This window comes from Alligator mississippiensis, chromosome 1, assembly GCF_030867095.1.
Source record: "Alligator mississippiensis isolate rAllMis1 chromosome 1, rAllMis1, whole genome shotgun sequence".
Lineage (NCBI taxonomy): Eukaryota > Metazoa > Chordata > Crocodylia > Alligatoridae > Alligator > Alligator mississippiensis.
The window spans coordinates 311,319,635-311,344,652 of NC_081824.1; the positions used below are offsets into that span (position 1 = coordinate 311,319,635).

At 42.3% G+C, this 25,018-nt stretch overlaps 1 protein-coding gene across 8 annotated transcripts in view; it reads right to left on the reverse strand.

The window, feature by feature from the left end:
• GK (glycerol kinase) overlaps positions 1 to 25,018 on the reverse strand; it is a 358,525-nt gene that overhangs the window by 263,230 nt on the left and 70,277 nt on the right. The window lies entirely within an intron of this gene.

Genomic DNA, 25,018 nt, shown 5'->3' on the forward strand with positions numbered 1-25,018 from the left:
AATTAACCCATTGATGGACATGGGGATCATAAAAACTAGTCCAGGAATGGGATAAGAATCCTTAATCTCTCTTGAGACCATACTTAACACAATCCAGCCCATAGAGACAGTAGGTAGCTATGTTAGTTTAAAATCAGATGCAAGGCAGGTTGGAACTACAGAAACTAAGTGGTTGCGAGAGGCATGAACTTTCATAGGCAATAGCCTACTTTGTCATTTTTATTTTCATAGTCATAGTCACATAGTCATAGTCATAGTCTATGACATAGAATCTGACAAAGCTGGTTGTTGCCTACAAAATCTTCTGTCTCTCTAAACAAGTTAGTCTGTAGGGCATCTTTACACGTGCTCTGGGAGTGTATGCATGTGAGGGAGAGTGCTTTAATTAGAGCAGTTCTGAGAGCTCCTATAATTAAAATACCCACAACATCTCATGTATTCAGTGTCCCACATTTCAAAATGGTGGTGGGGGTACTTTAACTAAAGCTCATTTGACGAGCTTTACTTAAAGCACTCAGCCACCATTTTGAAGTGCAGGGATGCTGAATACACAAGAAACAGAGGCTGCTGGAGCACACTAATCAGCATACTCCAGCAGAATTGATTAATCAAGTCTGCTCTGATGCACTGTAATTACAGAATGTTGGAGCAGCATCCCCGCAGATCTACAGGCACCCTAAGGAGCCAACCTGTCCTGTCTTCTGCCTGACAATCCAGTCTGGATGATTTCTTGTTCCACAATTTCATATTCAATTTGTTTTTTTTAGTTTGTTATTTAAGAACAACTGCTTTAGGTCAGTGACGGAATGTCCATGGAGGTTAAAGTTTTCTTCTATGGACTTGTATGCATTTCTGGAATTGATGTCAAATCAGTGTCCATACACTATTTTACACAGGGATTGCCCCATCTGTCCAATGTAGACAGCAGAAGGCCACTGTAAGCAGATGATGGCATATATGATGTTGGTAAAAGAACAGGTTTCATAGATTTCATAGACATTAGAGCTGGAAGGGACCTCGGAAGATCATCGAGTCCAGCTCCCTGCCCAAAGGGCAGGAAGTCAGCTGGGGTCATAGGATCCCAGCAAGATAAGCATCCAGTTTGCTCTTGAAGGTGTTCAATGTAGGCGCTTGAACCACCTCCAGTGGCAGGCTGTTCCAGACCTTGGAGTCTCGGACAGTAAAGAAATTCTTCCTTGTGTCCAGCCTGAAACAGTTTTGTAGTAGTTTATGACCATTCGACCTAGTCGTCATCCCTTGGGGCGCTCCGGTGAACAAACGTTCCCCCAGATACTGGTGGTCACCCCTGATAAACTTATAGGTGGCCATCAGATCACCCCTGAGCCTGCGCTTTTCCAGGCTAAAGAGCCCAATAGCTCTCAGCCTGTCATCGTAGGGTCTGCTTCCCTGACCTCTGATCATGCACGTGGCTCTTCTCTGGACTCTCTCAAGCTTCTTCACATCCTTTTTGAATTGTGGAGCCCAAAACTGGATGCAGTACTCCAGCTGTGGCCTCACTAAGGCCGAGTACAGGGGGAGAATGACGTCCCGGGATTTGCTTGAGAAGCATCTATGGATGCAAGCCAGCGTTTTGGTCGCTTTACTAGCCGCAGAATTGCACTGCAGGCTCATGTTCATCTTGTGGTCAATGATGACCCCCAAGTCTCTTTCTTCCATAGTGCTAGCCAACATAGCACTGCCGAGCCTATAAGGATGCTGCGGGTTTTTCTTCCCAAGGTGGAGAACCTTGCATTTATCGGCGTTGAACACCATCAGATTCTCGTCCGCCCACTTGCTGAGCCTGTCCAAGTCAGCCTGGATCACCCACCTGTCTTCTGGTGTGGATGCTTTGCCCCAAAGTTTGGTGTCATCGGCGAACTTGGCCAGTCTGCTTCTGACTCCAGTGTCCACATCATTAATAAAGATGTTGAACAGTATGGGTCCAAGGACAGAGCCTTGGGGGACCCCACTGGTCACAGGACACCACGATGAGTGACTTCCATCAATTACTACCCTCTGGGTCCAACCACGGAGCCAATTTTCCAGCCAGTGGATTGTGGAGGACCCAAGGCAACAATTGGCCAGTTTCTCCAAGAGGTGATCATGGGAAACCAGATCGAAGGCTTTTTTTGAAGTCAAGATATATGACATCAATCTCTTCTCCCTTGTCCAGGTGATAGGTCACCTGGTCCTAGAAGGATATGAGATTGGTCAAGAAAGACCTACCCGCAACAAACCCGTGCTGGCTATCCCTTAAGATGTTGGCGTCAGCCAGTCCATTAATGATGGCCTCTTTAATAAACTTTTCTAAGATCTTCCCCGGGATAGAAGTCAAGCTAATGGGCCTATAGTTAGCCGGATCCACTTTCCTCCCTTTCTTGAAGATAGGCACCACATTGACCTTCTTCCAGTCTTCGGGCACTACACCAGAGCGCCAAGAGTTTTCAAAGATCCGTGCTAGAGGTTGGGCTATGATGCTCGTCAGCTCCTTGAGTACCCTGGGGTGAAGATTGTCAGGGCCGGCTGACTTGAAGGTATCCAGCTTCTCAAGATGTTCCTTCACAAAGTCAGCATTAATGGAGGGCAGGGGATCACCCTCACCCAGACTTCCCTGTCCTGTAGCGGGCATGGGCGTCCCATGGGACTGATGAAAGACCAACGCAAAGTACCTATTTAATAAGTTGGCTTTTTCCTGGGTGTCAGTTGTTAGTTGCCCCATCTGGTTCAGCAGGGGTCCAACGTTGCCCCTGCTTTTCCTCCGGCTCCCCACATATCTGAAAAAGGACTTTTTATTGTCCTTGATGTTCAAAGATAGTTGGAGTTCAGTTGCAGCCTTGGCTTCCCTGGTATGCTCCCTACAGGACCGGACCAGTGCAGAATGAATGAACCCTGATGCTTTAATCCACATTTTTTGATCCAGTGATGATTTGGTATGTGTTGCCGAGGGGGCACAGCTGACATCTGGGTTTGTAGCAAGGCATGGTGGCTCAGCATGAATAGGAGTTAGGTAGTCTGTTGCTTGAAAGATGTTTTTAGTGGCACTGCCTGCAAGCAAGGACTGACTTCCGGTAAAATTAGCTGTGTTAATCTGAAGTCCAATAGAAGGCAAAGCGGGGTTGCACCTTGGGGGACTAATGACAACATCCTGCCCTGCCTTCTGCAAGGTTACCCGGAGATGGTTGTCATTTTCCAGGAGGGATTGGAGGTCATTAATGATGCATCTAAGGTGTTCAAGCTCTAGGCTGTAGGTGATGACCAGAGAAATTCTGTTCTCCTTGTCACAGGGCTGGCACTGTTGCAACTTGAAATGAGCTGGATTTTGGCTTTGTTTATTCAAGTGGCAACAGTTTTGGGATTATGATGTAAGTGTAGGAAGCCCCGATACAGATCCCCAAGGGATGCATCCTGGTTTGTGGGATCAAATATATGGTTGTAACAGAGGTTCGTTGTAGAAAACAGATCAAATGGTGTAGGATGAAACCTGGTGACATGGAGGTAGCTGTAGAAGTCAGTTGATGTCCAATACTATGTGGTGGTGATAGGCCTATTGCAAAGTTTCACAGTGGTGACTAAGAAATGAATTTGCTGGGTGGAGTATTCAAGAGTTAGTTTGATGGAGGGGTAGAAGTCAGAAATCATAGAATCATACTAAATTAGAGTTGGAAGGGACCTCAGCAGGTCATCTATTCCTACCCCCTGCTCAAAGCAGGACCATCCCCAACTAGATCATTCCAGCCAGGGCTCTGTCGAGCTGGGCCTTAAAAACCTCCAATGATGAAGATTCCACCACCTTTCTAGGTAAACCAGCCCAGTGTTTCATCACCCTCTGAGCTAGCAAGTTTTTCCTATTCTAAATCTTTCCCAATCTAAACTTCCCTCACCAGAACTTGAGACCAAGTTGTTAAAGTATGGGTGGATTTTCTCTAAAGATTGTTTCCTCTGTGTCCATATGATGATGTCATTGATGGACCTTAAGTATACCGGGGGAAGAGAGAGAGTACAGCAGACTTCAAAGTCTGTCATAAATAAATTGGAATCCTGGGCACTGTAATGTGCCCATTACAGTGTCATCCATTTGTAGGTAGTCTCCAAATCTGAAATAGTTGTGTGAGGATAAAAGTGAGAGAGCACAATGGAAACAGAAGCAGTGTCATCATTGGTGATAATCACTGGTGATAATGTTCCTTATGGCTTGTAATCCATTCTCATGAGAGTGCTAGTATACAGGAGATGTGACAGCCATAGTAGCTAGTGGATCCATGGTAGCCATGTATATGGTGGTTGCTGGAAGCTTGTCAATAAAGCCTAGTCTCTTTTGAAAAGATGTGGTGTCCTTCAAGTAGCTGGCAGCTCCAATAGCATACAGAAATAGAATAGAGTCAAATGTAGTCAGAAGCTCCCTCTATTATGATATCAATGCCAGAGACAATGTTCAAGTAACTTGAGGTGCCCTGGGTTGCCAGCTTTGTGGATCTTGGGTAATAAGTTTTGCTCATGACAACAATGGTGCTTCCCCCCCCGCCCCCCTTGTATTATAATATCAAGGTTGTTTATAAAACGGTGTATGACTCCCATCAACTTCCACCCCTCCAAACTAACTCTGGAATATACATCCAGCAGATTAATGTCCTAGGTAAATACAGGAAAGATATGCAGTGGGCACATAGCCACCACACTGTGCTGGAAACCAATCAACTGCCAGCTTTCACTCTAAGTACACCAATAGATACATTGTCTACAGCCAAATTCTACATTACAACTGTATCTGCCCTGATCCCACTAACCAGGATTAACACCTTACGGATCTGGAACAGGGATTCCTACAATTACAATACAATTCAAATCACTCAAATGAACAAAGCCAGACTCAGACCTCACTTCTGCTATAATACCAATGCCATGAGAAGGACCACAATCCCTCTGGTTGTCACCTGCAGCCCCCAGCTTGAACACCTTAGACACATTAATGACCTCCAAGCCCTCCTGGAAAAGGATGACCATCTCAAGGTAGCCATGGGGAACAAATTTGTCTTGGCTCACAGACAGCCTACCAACCTCAAACAGTCTCTCTCAAAGGACAGACTAATTAACTACCATCCTCACTGAGGCACCAGGCCTTGAAATGGACCCAAATGCCTGCTGTGCCCTCATATCAGTACAGACCACTGGACTGAATGACAAGGTTCATTCATTTACAACTCTACCAATGTCATATTAACCATCATCTTCTTACAGTACTCCTGTGCTGTCTATATCAGACAGACAGGGTGATTTCTATGTGCAAGAATGAATGAGCAGTGATCTGAGATAAAAATCAGAAATACATGCAAGCCTGTGGCAGAATACTTCACCCTCCCTGGACATTGCATTACTGACCTCAGGACTGTTGCTCTTAGGTAGCAAAAATTTAAAAACCTGTTTGAACAAGAACAAGAAATTATCCACAAATTGGATTATATTTAGCATGGTTTAAAAAGGGACTGTGGATTCTTATTCCATTACCTGGATTAGTTCTTGCAACCCCTTTGTTCCTATGTTCTTTATTTTTTTGCCAGTCCCAGCACTGCTCCCCTCCCTCTTCTTCCTTCTCCTTACTCCCTTTTGTTTTCAGATCACCCAATCCACTTTATAGACTGGTCTACACTTGTCCTTTCACAGCATCTGAGGAAGTGATCTGAGTTCATGACATTTTATGCTCCATATATAATCTTATTTAGTTAATCCATAATCTATCCTGCCTTCTGCCTGATTTACAACTAACATGGCTAACAACTTCTCTACAGCTAGAGGACTGAGGTTGTAACAAACTTTGGTGGGGTTTTTTGGCAATCTCAGAGTGTCTGTGGAGGTGGAAACAATTTATGTACAGGTCAGGAGTGGCAATGGCCCCAACATGGAGTCCAGGAGCTGTCCTTCCTTCTGTACTGTGTAGAGGGTCAGATCTGTTGTAAGTTGATCATTGTGGGCATGTGTACACATGCATTAATGAAATTTAGTTAATGCACATTAAATCTAGTACCTCCACTGTGAAGGTGCCTATACATGAGTGCTGAGGTTGCTCCATCACGCGTGAAGTCCAGTGCATCAGAGCAGACTTGATTAGTCAAGTCTGCTGAAATGTGAAAATTGCTGCACTCCATGTATCAATGTCCCTGCACTTAAAAATGGCAGCAGTGGTGCTTGAACTAAAGCTCGTTTTTAGTTCAAGTGACCCTGCCATCATTTTTTAAGTGCAGGGAATGCTGATACAGGAGATGCAGCAGCACTTTAGAGTGGCTCTCAGAGCTGCTCTAATTAAAACATGGCCCTCCCTCACCCCTGGAGCACATACAGAAGTTCCCTGAAGTACTAGGAAAATGCACATTAGCCTGTCTTAATGCACATTACCTAAAAAGCATGTTTTTTTAGTGGCACATAATATGCATCAGCCTACTTTAATGCTCATTAACTAAATAGCATTTGTTTTAGTGATGCTTTAATGCACATTAAAATAGGCTAATGCATATTAAAGCACACATGTAGATGCATCCTGTGTGGCTCTGTCTCATGGAAATATTTCATTCATTTTAGGCAATGGAAGAAGTCTTGAAGTCTTCATACAGCTGTACCTTATTGTGTAGTTGGACAGAAGGATGGACCATGAGTTAGTACAAACATCTCAGTGGAGCTAAGAGTATGGTTGTATAGGTTTATGATATTGCTGTGAAGTAGCTATGATTACACAATAAAACTATAAGAAACAACTCAAACATGAAATTGCAGAACAAGAAATCATCCACAGACCAGACTGGGTTAAGCATAATAGTCTCAGAGACTCTGGGTTCTTAGCCCATTACCTAAGCTAATTTTTATAATCTATATGTCCCTCAGTGGGTTAGCTTCCTTGCTTATGCCTACTGACCTATTCAACCCACCTCTACTTCCCTCAGTAGTGTCCTCTCCCCTATCCTTTGTATTTGAATTCTTTCCTGTTTAGAACCCCATGCTTTCTGCAAGCCTGTTCACAGCATCTGATGAACTAGACCAGCGAAAACCTATCCTCCAATTAGTCCCTGCCCTGTGTTCTTCCCCACTTTACAGCTAACTACCTTCCTCTAAGGATTCTTTAGGAGATCAGCAATAAAGCTAGTAAGGCCATCATTTGGCTGAAGAGCTCAATATATTGAACATTTGAAATATAGATCTGACACAACAAACTCTTTCCCATGTAAATTACCAATAAAAATCACTCTGGCACTGAAGTTCAAGGTCTTGCTAGAAAGTACAACTACATTTCACCTTTGTGAAGAAAAAGATAAAAGTGCAATTTACTCTAGCCAGCCAGTGAGAAACCTTCCATATTTCAACTCTCCTGAGTGCATTCCATTAACAAAAGCAATACATGGATTAGTTTTCTTGAAAGTGTGGCTGCTGGAAGTTTCTTCCTAAAAAGATGACACAAAACATAACCCTTGAATGTAAAGCCTATTCACCAGGTGCAGTACTAAATATAAGACACATATTGGCAAATGTGCAGATAACTGTATTTCAGAGAACTGAACAATTTCAAGTTAATAGAAAACTTCTTATGACAGTCTTACTTCCTAACACCTCATTTTTTAAATTTGAGATGCATCCATTTTGGTCTGTCTCTAGTTCACCTGGAAATACTGAAAGGACAAGATACAGTTACTAAAACTCTACTTAAAAAAAAAAAAAATAGTAGTAATTATTACAGGTCTGCTGATGTGATTGGTTCAGTGCAGCTCTGTTCCCAACGTGAGTTTTGCTTTGCCGTTCCTTGGACCAGAGTAAAACAAAGTGGAACCTTAAAAAAAGTGATAATATAAAACTGGTTTCATATTGTGACCTACATACAATTTACTTGTTCATTTTAATATTATAAAGGCTGAAAATCTGTCCATCTGTCTTTCCATCCCTCCGTAACACTTTATTCGCACTCTGATTGTATGACTGAAACAGCCAATCAAAGTGCTCCAAGCATGGGGCGGGGGACGGGGTGCCACCATGATTCTGAAACCGTGCCGAAGACCAGACAGAGGGTGGGGGTCATTCTTGATGGGCAATTGGCTAGTATATTATAAAGCCAAAAGAACCATTGTGATCATCCAATCCAGGGCTGATCAAATGAAAGTCTGCAGGCCAGATGAGGCGCTAAACTTCGGCTCCCAAGGGCTTATGCTGTGGCCCCCAGGCTCCTGGTCAAGGTGCTGCTTTCTTAGGTGTTCCAGCTGCTGCTGCTGCTACCAGAGTTTTTAAGCTCCTTCTCCCTTCTCAAGCTTCTGCTTCCTGCCCTGGGAACTTGCCAGGAGGATTCAAAGGACCTGGAAACTTCATGCAGTGTGGGAGCACTGGCATGCTGCAGGAAGGAGGTGGGAGTAGAGCTTGAAACAAAGTGTTCAGTGTGTGGGGTCATTAGCATGGTGCAGTGTGGAGGTGAGCACACTGCGTGGCATGGCAGGGTGGAGCTGTCAGTTGGCATGGCACAGTGCAGCATGCTGAGCGGCCTGTACAGTATATGGCTCAGGGGGCCTGTGGTCCCCAGCCATTCAAAGTTGGACAGCCCTGATCTCACCTGAACTTCTTTAGAGCACAGGCCATTGAATTTCCCTGAAGCAATTATTGCTTGAACTACAGCATCCCTTTTGTGGGTGGGGTGGAATCCCACATCAATTTTAAAACTGCCAGTGATGGAAAATCCACTACAGTCCCTGGTTAGTTGTTCCACTGGTTCCTCACCATTAAAATTTTGCACTTATTCCAATCTGAATTGTTCCCAGCTTCAATTTCCAACCATTAGAACTGTTATACCTTTGTCTAGATCACAGAGCTCAACAGTAAAATTTGAGCCCTATAATCAAGTCATTCCTTTGACAAACCAAATAGACTGAGTTCCTGGACTCTCCCACCAGAAGGCAAAATTTGCAAACTCTCATTTAATTTCATGGTTTTTCTCTAGCTTTAAGCAATTTATAAACATGCTTCTTAATATCTGGACAGAAGAACTGGATACTGTATTCCAGTGCCAAATACTAAGGTAATATAAATCTCCCAAATCCCACTCAATTTTTCCCTTTTTATACATCTAAGAATTGCATTAGACCTTTGACTACAGCAGCACAGGAGACCCATGACTAGCTGATTTTGTAATGGAACTACCAAGTTCTTTTCAGGACAGAGTTCTTTATTCTCTAAGTATGGCCTATGCTCTTTGTTTCTAGACAGAACTTTAGGTTTACTTGGATTAAAACACATAATGGGTGTGTGTAGACAAAACGGTGGTTTACCTTGCCCTGAATTGAAGTGGTGCGTTTTTAAAAATACCGCTTTAATTTAGGGTGAAGTAAACCCCCATGTCTTGTACACCCGTGTCTTACCTGCCTTTCTGGTGGCGGAGAGGGGAGGGTGAGCTACTGGCGGGTGGAGCGCTCCCTGGACTGTAGGGAGGGGGGGAAGCCTGGTGTTTCCCTCCATGGAAGTGGTGGGCCCCCCCCAGGTAGCACTTGCCCACAGGCACCTGGCTCAAGCAGTCCTAGGGGGCACCACGGCTGCAGATGGAAGGACTGGGTCCCTGCGCAGCTCATGCAGGCAGGCAGGCTCCAGGAGGGAAAAAAAAGGATCAGGCTTGCATTTCTTTTTTTCCTTTGGTGGAGCCTGGCTTCCTGGGCAGCTGCCAGGCTGCTTGCACAGCCCCTGAGCTGCCCAGAGCCCAGCGTTTGGCTACACAGCTGTAGGGCAGCAAAGTAAAACTCCTCGGAGGTGTTTTAGTTTGCTGGGCCCCAAAGTCATTTAAGGCACATTACGCCGCCGAATGTGCTACAGCGCCTGGGATTAATGCGCAATATGCTGCCAACACTTGAAAACACCAACGCCATTAAAGAGGTGCCAAAGCATTTAAAGCATTTAGCTTTAAAGTGTTGTGCACACACGCCCCTCATTTCGTCTGCACATGCCCATTGTTTATTTGTAGTCAGGTGCACTAAGTTATCCAGACCACTTTCTATCAGTGACCTATCTTGCTTGTTATTTAGTAGCTCTCCAACCTTCATCATTTGAAGTTTGTTCGGTGATTACAGTAAAAGCTGCGCTATCTGGCATCTTACAAGCTGGCATGCTCTACTAATCGGCATGCTGGCTTGTAAGATAAAGTGAACCTGGAAGTGCCCACTGCAGCACTTACGGTTTCTCCGAGCCCCCATGGCCCGGGGCATAACAGGCTGTGCAAGGCTGTGCGGAGCAGGGCCTGTGGGATAGGCGGTGATGCGGTGGGAGGGATGGCGACGCTGCAGGAGGGGCAGAGGGACACCCCAGACACGGCAGGAGAAGCAGCAGCCAGGGCTGCTCAATTAACCGGCATATTTTATCTGGTATCTCCCATTCCCTGGGGATGCCAGATAACATAATACAGTAAAAGCTCTGTTTTCTTCCAGGTCACAGAGAGGAAATGATCTGTCAGACCATATTAGAAACACAGCTACTTAATGTTGGTTCTCCTTAAACAATTATTTTTTGAGGTATCACTTCCTCAGTTTATTTAATGTGTGCCATGTTAATTTTGTGTTGCTGTAGTTTCTTAATCAAAATGTCAGCTATTACCAAGTCAAATGTCTTACTGAAGTATAAGCAGATTACACCAACACTATTACCTTTAGCTGTCAAACTTGTAATTGCACTTAAAGGAAAAATAAATTAAAGGTAGCTTGAAAGAATCTGTTTTCCACAAACCCATGCTAATTGGTATCACTTTCCCTTCTTTTCTTCTTTATTAATAGAGTTGGTTTCTTTGTTATATCCTGTGGCAGAAGGCCACCTCTGTTTCTTCCCAAAAACTCTGCTCTGTGACAATTTGGTTAGTATGGGCCCTGCAGAGGGTACACACCATACCCTATCTCTTTAGGTAACCTGAGCTGGATACATTCCTGAGGGAGGGAGGAAACCTGCTCCCTCTGCTTACATGACTGGCATCACATACCTGGGTGAGGGGCTCGGGCACCCTAGTGGGCTAGAGACTGCCAGTCTGCCCAGCAACCAGTGATGCATTTCAAATTGGTTAGCTGGCAGCCAACAGGTTCTGGCCTCCATTGGACCAGGAAAATGAGGTCATAAGGCCTATATAAGTGAAGGACTGCCCAGGAGGAGGGGCAGTAGCCATGATGAAAACTCAGAGAGAAGAGCTGGAACATCTGAAACTTGCTCTCTCTCTCTCTTGAAACTCATGATCAAGGAACTGCCTGCCTCCAGAGGGAATCTCCCCCTGCCTCTGGATGATACTTGTGAGTAAGCTACTTGAGAGCTAACTAGATATATAGCTTGCAGTAACTCAGATGCATGACCAAAGTCTAGCCCAGCCACCCTGTTTGCTCTATGGGATTTCTCTGATACTACTCAACTCTGTACCTTATTCCAACCTTAATCCTTGTAACCAATAAAGTTCCCCTTTGTACCTAGTGTGGGAGACTTACTGGGAGTGCGTCTAAATTATGCCTTGGGGTCCCCTTGGTTCGGCTGACTAAGGGAGACTACTACTTGTGTTTCCGAATGAGGGAAGCACCCCAAGTTCTTGAGGTGAGTCAAGTACCCTCAAGGGCTACTAGGCCTGTGTTTCCCAGGGAGGACAGTGCTAGGGTCAGGCCCATCCCTGGGTGGTGGCAGCTATACCCGCAAGCTGGTGGGTGTGCTCCAGGAGCGGGGTCAGCCAGGCGTCAGGCACCGCTAGGGAGGCACTTGGAGCCTGGAAGGTGGTTGGGCACAGCGAGGTGGGTGGCTCAGCACAGGAGCACCCCCTGCTGGCCCGCTACATATCCCATGAGAGATTGTTTCAATGACTGCAAGCTTGTTCTATGTTGACAACGTCTCTTCCTATTTGTATGTTTTTATGCTGTTAGAGCCATTACATTACTTTTTAGAGTAAAAAGTATTACAGCCCTAACTGAGTTCCTCTTGTGAACAGCCATCAGACAACCCTAAAAGTATCAGGCCCTAGTCTAAGCTTACACCTGACTTTAAGTTTATTGAGTTTGAGCAGCACCCAGATGTTTGGCCTCCCTTGCACTTTATTGGGAACAAAGTCTAACATCAGGTACCATTTCTAAAGATGCTGGGAACTAAGGCTCTACTACTCTAGATTCCCAGACTGGTACCCATACTAACAACTGTCTCCCCAAATTCACCAATAGCTTACGTATACTGTCTCCAGAGCATCATCCTTGTTCAGCGTTTCAGGGCCCTTGCAACATTCACAGCAAGTAATGCACAAATAATTGTAAAGGCACCTCTGACCTAGACACACACTGCACACAGACAAAGCACAAATCTATGGAAAAATAACAAAATCTTGCCGCCTCTGAAAGTCTTAAGGGAATTAACATTTATTTTGCAGCCACTCACCTTCTGCCTATTCTTCCCTTCTGGTTGTGGTCTCTCTTTACTAGAGAGGCGCCTTTTACCAGCAGTTTTTTATCAACCTGCTTCTATCTGCTAATTCCTCAAAGTTTCTTCTTTCCTCAATAGGTTGTTATTTCCAACTCTATTTTTTTGCAGTGAGTAAGAGTCATCATCTAGCTGGAAGTGTCAATTATCTCTGGCTGGAAGTCTGGCTAGAACCCTGGCTATGCTCTCCTTTTATAGGGACAAAAGAATAGGTCTTCTTGCCATGTATAGTGTATTAATATCAGCAATTGGGCTATCTAGAGCCTTTGCATGCTGTCCTGTAGATATGGAACACTGCACCTCTGAATAAGTTTTCTCCTGCATCAGTGTGGCACGTAGGATGGCAGCAATCAGAAGCACATATCATATTAATAAAAAATATAGGTATTTCCAACATTCTTCACCAAAAGTTGAGGCCTAACTTTGAGGGCAGAATAGTGCTGTTCTTACTATGTACTTGCACTAACTTAGACTCCCAGACACTCAGGGGAACAAGATTAGGGATGCTGTGCAGGTGAAAGGGTTTGTGGAAAGTTTGATGCCTATAAATGGGCATCTGTCCAAGGGAGCCAGAATATACCCCATGGTGTTCTGTGTTGTTCTCACACAGATTGGACTGGATGAAAGTGTAAATTAAACCATCTGTGAGATATGAGTGGCTTGCTCTTGGGTAGACAGTTGCAGCTATGATAGGCAGTTATTTTAAAATTCCTATCTTCTTGCTCCAAAAAGCCAGAACCAAAATAGTAGTATTTAACATATAAAAACAAAAATAAAATAGTCTAGCAATCTTGCAGGAACCTTGGCAAGCTTAAAATACCTATTTCACAAAATATAACCCTGGGGGGGTTCATGTATCACAGACAGAATACTCTGTTCTTATGATTTGAACAAATATCTGTTTCCTCTGTTTCCACCATCTATGCTTCCCTTGGGGCTGAAAGACTCATTGGTTTTTACACAAAGACGTTTCTCTTCCTACTTTCCCTAGAGTAAATGAACTCAAACTGCCACAAACACGTTGATCTATGGAAGACTACTTCCATTCTATAAGTTCAAGCTCCCCGATCTAACCCATCTTTCACATTAGCTTGGCAGTCTGATCATACCAAGTGAAACCTATTCCTGACAAGGAAAAATTAACAGAATGAAGATGCAAGGATTTCATGACCTGAAGGGACTATTACAACAATCTACTCTGACTTCCTGCCTAACATACGCCAAAGAAATTCACTTTGTGATTACCATAGAAGCTTGATATAAGGCTTGGTATCTTCTTTCAGGAAGATGTCTAGTTTTCATTTGAATACTTGCAATGTTACTCCATATCCAGAGAAATGTTTGAAATGGTTAATTACTTTTACTGTCAATAATATGTGCCTTTTCCTAGTCTGAATTTGTCTTCCTTCACCTTTCATTATGTCTTTTTTTTCTGTTAAACTGAAGAACAGGTATCATTTTCCCTAAATTTATTTTTGAAAAATGATCAAAGAAAGCTAAATCTTCTCCTGGATAAATTAAATAGCTTTCCTATCTTCTCATGATAAGCCATGGTTTCTAGGCTTACAAATCTTTTTTGGAGATTTTTTTTTATTAAACTTTCCAAATGTGTCCACACCCTTTCTTAAGTTTTCCTAGAACTAGACACTATATCAGTACTAGTCTAGAAAGAGATAATGGCTTCCCAGAAATGGGTTGTGTATGAAAGGTAGACAGGGTTCCTCTCAACCAGACTCAGTCACTAATCCACATCATGGGTAAAGAGAACAGATGTACTAAGGTCAAGAATCCCATCCAAAACATGACAAAGAAGAGAAATCCTAGTCTTTCAAAATTCCCCTAGACTCACCTCAGCATTGAGACTGTGTCATCATTTATTTTGTGGTTTATTTCTTTGTAGATAGGATTGTCAACCATCATTTATCAGTGGGTTGGCAAATTTGTATTGCTCAGGAAGTTGTTAGAAAGTTTAAAAACCTATAAAGTATACGTGTGTGTGTGAGTGAGTGAGAAATATTAAAAAACAAACAGATTTCTTCTCATAACATCATTTCTTTTACCTTGGGCAGTGGTACATGATTACTTTAGAAAGCTCCAAAATATGTTACAGGCCCTGGGAAGAGTTTGACCCAGCTAGAAGCTGATAGTTAATCATTCAATGGAAGTTCAAGGAACACAGAAAAATTCATTGGAAAGTTTTCTTTAAACATGGGAGATATCATTTTTCATGTACTTGACTGGGGGGGGGGGAAGATTAATTGTAGAAGAAAAGAGTACTTCTTCTATTTTCCAATTTAGAATTTTTGTAGTTTTAATTTATCTCTGTTATCATTCATGTTTCTGTCACTTTTACTATTATTTTCTTAAAAGATAATTGAAAATAAGAAGAAGGTTTAAACAATTTATGACTATTGGAGACGTTAAAAAATTCTCCCTTCTATCTGTACTCCTCCCACACCTCCTGAGTGAAACCCTGGCTCCACAGAAGTTAATGGCAAACTCCCACTAAATTCATTAGGGCTAGGATTTCACTCCAGGCATGAATTTTCAGTGCTACCAAAGTCTAAGAAATTTACCCACAGAGTTTTTTGTTTTGTTTTTAAATTTCTAGTAAGGAATAAGTGGCTGCTTCCAGGCATTTAAAAAGAAAAAAAAGTGCTTTACTTTAAACTCCACGTGCTCCCACACCAAGCCCAGTGCAAGCCCAGAAGAGGCAGCACATTATTTGGGCCCAACTTGCCCGACATCTGTATAGAACCAGCACTTTAATGGGACTTTTCTGGTGCTTTTATCTAATAGCTGATTAAGTCAACTATTTAACCACTGAAGTGCCCAGTTTATATAAACACATTGCCCTTCATTTTGTATTTCCTAAAAGAGAAGAGATAGGCACCATAAATTGGTGCCTTAACATAGAATACCATGTTTCTACAATTACAGAATAGAGAACAGAAGGTGAACCAACAACTTGATGAAGGCACAATCAATTTAATTGTTTTTGTTTTCTATGTTGCATAGGTAGCTGAAGCAATTCAAATTATATTAAGCAAAGGAACAGTTACTCTGAATCTAAAACAGACAATGCTTAGGGATTAGCTGCTTGATCATTATTATGGACACAGAGGACAAGATACTGCATATATTAATAATCCATGATATTATTGTTTTTCTGGCAGGTAATGTTTTTCATAACAGGTATGTCCCAGATACTTGTGAACTAGCACATAATAAGTGACATATATAGATTATTGTAGAGGACAGCTATTTGCTCTCTAGGTTTTAAAACCAGGCAGAGTGAGTCAATGTTTGACTTAGCACCAAATGATATCACCAAGTATTGTGGTTTTCTCTGATAAAAAACAAATCCCCAATTTTCAGATTAAAAAAAAGTAACCCCAAATCCATATTTTTCTGTGATCACAACAAAACAATGCTAATATATATCTACATCCCTTTAAGCAATAAAATAAGTGGTCAGACTTTCAGAGTCATCAGTGTACTGGGTACTGGAGAGAGAGATTAGTGGTGTTTCATTGTGATCACAGAAAAGTATGGATTTGGGGTTTCTTTTTTAAAGCCAAAAATTGGGGATTTCTTTTTTATCAGAGAAAACCAGGATCCCCAGACATTACTGTATATATGGGAAATATATATAATTTAACAGCATATGGATTAACCTTAAGCTTTGGCAGGGTACCACCATGTTTAAAATTAGTTAAATAATTGAAATCATCCCTTAATCACTCTCCGTTAGATGTCTATATAACCTGAAAAACTGATCCAAACCATCTTGTCTTTGGGCATTTTGTAATGTTACCAAGAAAGACACAAAATGTCCTTGGACTATTTATCTTACATATCCAAACTGAACATTCAAAATTCATTTGAAATAAAAATTAGGAAATTTTAAATTTCATATTTGGAACATAGTTTATCTAGATCTCTTGTCTGATTCCATGTACTTGTGTACTATCTGTGACAAAAGCTGGACCATTTATCTAAAGAACAACATATTACACAATAAAACCAGATTCCGTTTTTGCCTATATACACAATAGGAACTTGTGACAGATGCTAAGCACCATCAGCTTCCTTTGAAAATGGAAGAAGTTGGAGATACTGAACAACATGCAGGGTCAAGCCAGTTAGGCTAGATCTTCAACTGCTCAGCACCCACAATTGAGACCATGTGCTTAAAAGAGCTTGGGTTGTTCTTAGTTTCTTAACAAAAGGACCCAGGGTGAAATCAGTGGTGGTCTTAGGGTTGTTGGGGCCCTGGGCAAGAGAGTCATTTGGGACCCCTTAGAGGCTTAATTTTGATGACCTATAAGCAAATCAGGCATTTTTTATTTCAATTTCACTTCGCCCTATCCATGAAACTACAATGAAAGTATCTTAATACAAAATTGGCAATACAAATATTCAGTGTACTTAATTTTTATTTTTATAAAGTGTGGGGCCCCAGGCGGTTGCCTGGTTTGTCCTCCTCGAAGGCGAAATCCTGGCCTTAAGTTCTGCTGGAATTTTGCCACTGCTGGCATCACCATTTCAACCTAAATGTGTCAGAATTGCTTAGTACTCAGAAAATCTTATTGTGGTCCTTACTGCCACATTTCCAAAAGTGTCCAGTACCCAGTACACTGTTGATTCTGAAAACCTGACCACTTATTTTATTGCTTGAGAAGGAGTTTAACAATTTTTTCCAAGTTTTGGCCTATCTACACACATGCTGGCCATCCATACAAAGGGTTTGGTTTCCAGAAGGGGCAAAGAAAAATAACCGCACAAATACACATATAAAACACTATGATGTGCCAGTCATTTGAAAGCTAATGCATGTCATTTGCTACAGAAGATGGTACTTAATTAAATGGGTTAACATTAATTGATGAGTTAACATGTCTAGTAAGTAATAAAGGATTGTTCACAGCATTCAGACATTGCTGATAGGAATATTGTAACCAAAGTACTAGTTGGAATAATAGTTTGTCAATACTCTTTAAAACATGAAATGTAGATTAATTCAATTCTTCATATATCTGAATAATGAATACTAACAGTATTATGATACATTAATATCATATATTAGGGAAAAATGAACTGCACCATAACACAGAACTGAATTTCCACTGCACAAACACAGATGCTAGCATTCAGTTTTTGTACTCATGAGTAAAGTTTCCCAGAACCTTGGGAAATAGCTACATCAGACTAGAAGTAATTTAAAAAGTTAAACATACATTCTCTTAACCTTGGTAATGAATATGGCACATAGGAAAAAATATCACTTCAATTCCCTTTATGCTAATTATAGTTGTAAGAAAATAAATAAATACAAGAAGAATTATATTCAGTTGACTGCTCTTATCAGCCACAGTGGAAAAAGAGAGTTCACAGGCTCATGCCCCAATAGAGTTCATAGCATTAGAACTAGCACTTAAATCCCCTGTTGGTCTGACCTGTCCAATCTGAAGAAAGATAGTCAAGGTATATAAAGTGTGAAATGGAAACATCAGAAAGAGTCAACAACATGAGGCACATGACTGAACAGCTGTCAGAATGGTTACTAGTTGACTTGCATTCAGATGCTACTCTCAAACTTTGTGTTCCATTTTTTCCCCTTCGCACCAGGTTCAGATCCATTCAGATTCAGCCGACCAGACTAGAGAATATATTCCTAAAATTATGGTTTAAATTTCCATGTTCAGTGACATGGTTGGCCATGTTAGTCTTAAGTCAGGCAGAAGGTAGGCAGAGCAGCACTTTGGAGCCTAGCTGGTTCAGAAAGGCACAAACTTCTGTAGAGAACAACCTACTTTGTCTGCATAGCACCTGATGGGCCCACTGAGGTTCATGCTGGAGACCTATTCACTGATGACTGGAACTCTCTTCCCAGCCTTGCCATTTCAGCAACACCTTGATTATGCAAATATTTTCAACTTCAGTCACCAAAGCCACTGGTACCTGTTTAAATATAGGCTTATGGCAGGGGTGAGGGTTGGAGGAATAAAATGAAAAAAAAATGTCCAAAGCCACAGGATACACAGAGAAACGATTACAAGGTGAACATCACAAACTGACTGCATCAGAACCAATGCTAAACTGAGAAATAGATGTTTTTCCCAGTTTGCTGAGTAAACATTACATGGAAGCCATACAAAACCCTGATACTGCCTGTGTAAATGCTTTGCAGTTCATTATGCCCAGGGATTTTGTAAATGCACTTAATGTGAAACTGGGGAATACAATATACTCGTCATTTATTTTTCCATTTAGAATATGATTATTAAGCACAAACTAATCCTTTCACTTTCTTGTTTTCTTGTTCTTGTTCTTTTGCTCTGTCAGCACATCAGGTGCTATAGTCAAATCCTATTTCCCTTTATGTGCCCACATGGCATTTACTCAGCTGCATAATTGCCATCGGTAGCACTTACACACAGCTTACAGCCTTTTGCCTCCTTTGTTTTAAGCCCAATAGCCTGGTGCAGTGGTGTCAAACTTTTGGCCTCGTGGACCGGAAGAATGGTGCAGGGTTGGTTTCTGGGCCCGATTAGCTCCTGTGCTGCCTCCTCCTAGCCCTGGAACTGGCCTCTCCACCTGACCCCAGCCCCCAGGACTGGGCCCTGGGGCTCCTGCCACCCCTTGCACACTGGGATCAGGCCCTGAGGCCCCTGCCACCCCCCATCTGGCCCTGCCTACCAGAATTAGGCCCTGGGGACCCTCTCTGCCTCCCACCTCCTGCTGCTCCTGCCTGGCCCCGTGTGCTGGGATAAGACCTCGTGCCATCCTGTGTGCCCAATATGGTATGCAGAGCAATGCTTCTGGCCTGCAGGGCTCCCCACAGGTCTAGAAATTTGGCATCATGGGAGCTGCTGCTACTCCCCCCCACCACCAAATTTTCAGCCCCATGAGCTGAATCACCTGACACCAGTTTGGGCCCATGGGCTAGGGGTTGAGCACCCTGGCCCAGTGTTTTGGGCACTTACTTAGGAAGCAGGAGATTCAGGTTTTAGGCCTTCCTCACCTAAAGAGGGTTTGAACAGACATCTTTCAGGCTTCCCATCAGTTTTCTAACAACCAAGGTACATCTCAAACAAACCCCAATCCCCTCTCCAGCCCTTCTTTACAAGGATGAAATGCTGTATCTTGAGTATAGTATTAATTGGATAAAGCAGATGGAGAGCAGGAGGAATGTTTCTGCCCCCTTGAGCAAGAGTCCAGGCTAGAACTGAGGGGATCCAACTTTCCAAGGCAGAGTGCAGCCTGCTGTGTAATCTCAGTAACTACATTGACTCTTATGTGGACACACTGAACGTGGAGAATAGCAAACTATATATATGTGCTAAAAATGGCAGTTACATAGGTGGGTAACTACCATTTGGGTATGTGAAATAGCATTGTGCCCTGTGTATCAGTAGCTGAATGAACACACAAAATCACCTTTACAGTGACTTCACTGAACTCAGTTGTCCCTTAATTTATAAGGCAATAAATACTGCTTTAGTAATTTAAGTGTAAGGAACTTGGGAGAGAGGGAGCAGGGAAAAAGTACCTTAGTTAGGGAGCAGTCAATGTAGGATAAAATATCCAAGACTTGTGCTGAAAAAACATGTATTCCCTAGTTTAGCCTGGTCTTTACAGCCATAGCTTTCATTTGATATCCTCCAAGAATGGCCATACAGGGAAACAGCTTCTGTCTCTGTGGCCTGTTGTGGAATAGGTTTCCTTTCTGCCTGTATATCTTTGATTATCCCTGCGGTAGTTTCATGCTTTCCACATCTCAAGATATTTGCCCTCTACCTCTCTCATTGTCTTGCTAAACCTCTCTGAAGAAACTTGGGCATATCAGGCAAGAGCCACAACCCTGTGATTTTATAAATGCATCTCTGCTTTCAGGGATTTCTTGCGAAATGCAAAATTACAGGAGCTCTGCTCCTGATTTAAAGGTCATGGGGAGACATCCAGGACTAAATGATGGTACACATGCATAAATTGTTTTAAAGTAGGTAGAACTGCTGCAATTGTAACATACTTATTCCCACAAAAGCATGGAGATGAAAAGTTAAGGCACATAACAATACATCCCCTCTTTTCCAACCACAAGTTGGTCGGTGGTGTGGTTTACACCGTTAATAGAATTTCAGAACATCCCAGGAACATCCGTACCTCTGATTTGCTCAGGTTTCCCTTCTCCACGCAACTCTTTGCCAAGCTATGCTCCACACTGTTAATGTTTGGCACAGTAGTGTGCGACACCCACACACACTTGGATTGTGTATGGCAAAGTGTGTACTTTTGGCTGCTGTGTATTGTGGTCGGTGTGTGTGAATGTGTATCCCAGTGTCTGGAAATTCCTCTCTCCTCTTTTTCTTCCCCCATTTCTGAGGTTTAAGGGATTAATATCAGTAAGGTGGGTATTGGTTCCTTGGGTTGGCTAGCCAGGAATTAGGCCTGGCAGTTTTAAACAGGGCTGAAACCTAGGAGTTTCTAATCCTGCCAGTTTTGGGCTGGGATTGAGGATTGCAACTTTCTGCTCCCAGTGGAGCTGTGAACCCAAACTCCCTGCAGCCCAGGCCTAGAGGGGAGGCCTGGCTTTTCCCCTTTCTTTTGATGGTCCTTTTCTCCAGCCAAGCTGTGTGTTTGGGCCAGCTGTAGCCAGTAATCAACATGGCTCCCTTCTGAGTTTGTCCTGCAGTTTTTGTTTCAGCAGGCCGTATTTTGGGGTGCATGCATGCTGGTTGAAGCCACAATCAGCCCCTCACCCCTCACACACAGCCTCTCTGCAGGAGCAAAGACTGGAGCTCTACCACTTCTCCATGAGCAACAGAGCCCTTTGCAATGCAGGACACATGCTCTCGAGCAGCTCCCCGTGGTGCAGTGGACCTAAGGAGCAGCTCATTCAAATATCTGGTGTGGCTCCCCTCTCCAGCCCATTGCTGAAGGGCAGGTACAGGGAAACAAGCCCCTGGAATTACCCACTGGGGAGCCCCAAGTCCCAGACTGCCTGGGTATGGGTGAAGTCTCCCCAAAGAGGGTGCCACCTATAGACTTTTCCCTGTACTTAATAGTGTTTGAAAATTACATTTAGTATTTTCTTTTGTTTTTTGTTTATTTTCTGTAATAAATTTGGGGTTTGTGGTTATACTGCTTGCGAGGAGGGGGTTTTGTTTATATGGGATGCCCCAGCAAATTTAGTGTTCCCAGGGTTTTGAGTGGGGGCTTGAGACACTGGTATAATTTACGGGGCACCCCAAAATATAAACCCGGTCCTTCTTGCTGTCAACTGGTGCCTGGCAGAAGGGTTATAAGTGTGTTGTGCTTAGAAGGGAGAGTCAGGTAAAAGAGGTGAGGTGGCAGCTGATATCATTTGTAAGGGCCAAGTACAATTTGCACTATGTCACCCGCAGCATTTGGTAATTGTGCTAATAGTAAGGTCTGTACTTAGGGATGAAGGAGAAGAGGGTAAGTACTATTAGAAAGCTGACCCCTTCATTTCCTTGTTGCTGCATGTTTGTGTCAGGTACGTTGGGTGTCCAGAAAGTTTAGCTACTTCAAAACAACTTAGCTATTACAAGACAATTAACAGATTCATTTTCTAGGTTTTCAATGCTTGAGGAGGAACCTGGCGCTGTACAAAGGCAGGGGTGAAAGGAAGGGGTAGGGGATGTATATGCAGCTCCTACCTGGGGAAGCTCTGACCAGCAGCCAGGGCAGGTTAACCCTGGTAACTGGAAACAGCACAAAAAAGCATTTTCTGTTCTTTTTGAAGCTACACATATATTCTTGTTCAATGGCATAGCTAACCTAGGGTGACATTTCTTACTGAGAAGTTGAAGAGGAAAACAGCAATTTACATCTTTCTTTCAACCTGTTTTCAAACACAACCCTACCTGTGGAATTGCTGTGAAGGTGCCTCTTTAACGGTATATCTTTGCCATTTCTTTTTCACCCTCCCAGCATACATATCTCTAATCCTCTTGCTTTTCCTACGTTGATTTAAGCTTCCACTGCAGGAACAGAATTGCCTCAGATAATGTAGGTCCTAGGTCACCAGATAAAACAAAACAATGCTTCTTTTATGCACTTGTGATCCAAGGAGATGCCTCCCCTGAGAATTTGTTTTCCCCCCCACACTTGTTAATGAACTCTACATGCTCAGGGCTTTGTACCAGGACATATTTTATTTATAATATAGATGAGAGTTTAGCTTCCTTTTTTAAAAGGAAAATGTACCATATTATCAGGTATATCTAGGGCTTTGTATCTTATTTCTAAATCTTATTGTTCTTTGGGGGTTCTTAGGTAGCTAAGAAAAACTATGGTATCTGACACCATCTGAGGATCTAGCCTTTAGATTTCTCAAGTAACCTTGATTTGGAGAGACAGAGAGAGAGCAAGCATTTGCACACATGTGCATGTGGGCTGATTATAGGTTGAAAAATAATGTGGTGCAATTCCTTTCAAATAAACAGAACTACTTTTTCTTAAAATCAAAGATAATCTGCTTTTATTCTCTATGTTATATATGCAGAGAGCAGAAAGAGACTGATTTTAAGGTCACTAACAAAAGGAAATCCCTGATATACCAGCCATACTAATTTATTACCAAGCTGGAAGCATCAGCATTGTGTGACCTTGGCCAAAAAAATTTACACGCTATAGTGTTTATTGACATTATATATGCAAGTAACAGAATTGGGGACAGGTGACTCTCTGAGGTCATGGATGCTTGCAGGGACATTTTATCTAACCGTTCATGTACAACTCATTGAAAGATAAGAATATGCAGCCCCTGTTATGGCAGCGTAAAAGAGCTATTTTTGATTAGGAAGCAGACAAGGTAAAATTACTTCATTATTTACTCATTGAAAGAAAATCAATTGCTGGCGCATAATCCTATTGACAAAGCCTGCACAGCCCCTTGGCCTATCAGCAGCATAAACAATTACAACACTAAAATAAATAACCATTCAGACCTTGAAAAGACACACTCACTAGCCATTTCACTTTTAGCATTAGAACTGTCATACCGCTATGCAAAAATAATCACAAGGTTAATGAGCTTTTTTCCAAGTAATTCACCAAAATGAGACACTGAATTCTGATTACAGTCCTCTGTCATTATGAAATTTTCCAGACAGTGACCATAAAGCCTATAGACTAGTTTCTATTTCCAGTTAATTCTATGTTGAATACCTGTGACTGAGACCATGGATATGCTTGTACATCACATTACGCACAACGATTTTTTTTTTTGGAGCTACCCTGTTAATAATTCATCTAATAGGAACCTAAACAATATTACATGTTTCTGCAATAAACCCAAAAAAGAGGCACCATTTTGTGTTACTGTTCCATACCTTCAGCTGCTATTCAACATAGGGGCAGTATATATTGAACATTAAGAGCCATGTGCAATGTTTGATCCTAATCATCAACACCGAGGGCTTGCATACTTTAAAAAAATTCTACCAATATGCAGTTTTCTAATACTTCTTTTTTGTCTCTCTCAACATTTCAGAAATGCTGCACAATATAGAGGCCTAGAATAATTTTGTGCAGTCTGGATGGCCACCAAGAAATTTTGGCAGGTTTTCAGGAAAGCATTATGAATTTCTGTTTTCAGTATGGGTGTATGTGGTGAAAGACCACATCTATTTTTTTTCCCTTGAGTGATTTCCAGAAATACTAGGGAAGGTGCTTGGATATAGTAGTTTTGGAACTATAAATTACAGCAGCAAGAAAAAAAAAGAAACAATGGGTGATACTGTAACCTCCAGTTACATAACTAATGGGTAATGGCCAGGACACCAGCCTGGCACCAACTCAGATGGGAAGAGTCAGGCACAAACTAGCAGCTGTAACTGCTATGCTCCCAGGCATGGTGAGCAGCCCAGCTTTGGCCACCATTCGGTATGCTTCCATCACCCAGGATGCAGAACTATTCGGTTACCTCTCCAATAACCTCATTCTCGCAATATGATTCTAAACTTCAGGAACTGCATTAATATAAAGCCATTGCAGCATATTTGTACTAAACCAAGTCAAAGGATAATGAGTACATGCATCTACTGGGTTTTCAAACCTGGACTCTCTCCCTTAATTACTTTTTTGTTTTCCATTGTGGTCCAGAATTTAATCATTTGCTGCATTTTGTACCAAGCTCATAACACTTAATAAGGCTTTGCCCTCATTTATTCATTAAAAGGTTCTGAAATTGAGTGGAATTAATTTTAGTGATGTAAAAGCTCATTAAAAACTTATAGCAGTTCATCAGCCTTTTGACAAGAGTGGTGAAGTAATCAATGGGTAGACCATCTGTGAAGGGTTCTTTGAACATCTTATGGATCATTAACCCTGAGTGCTACAACAAAGGCAAATTTTTTGAGGGAAATAAACCAAAAAGGTTCTTAAGCAGGAATAATATCTGGCCAAATTTGAACTGGCTGTACATCTAGCATTCTTACCCTTCTATTTCTATGCACTGCATGTACAACCAACACATCCCATGGGTACTTCAAAAAAGGCTTGATAGCTCTACCTTCTTTGTGAAGCATTTTTGAAAGCTCACCTTTTAGAAAAGTCA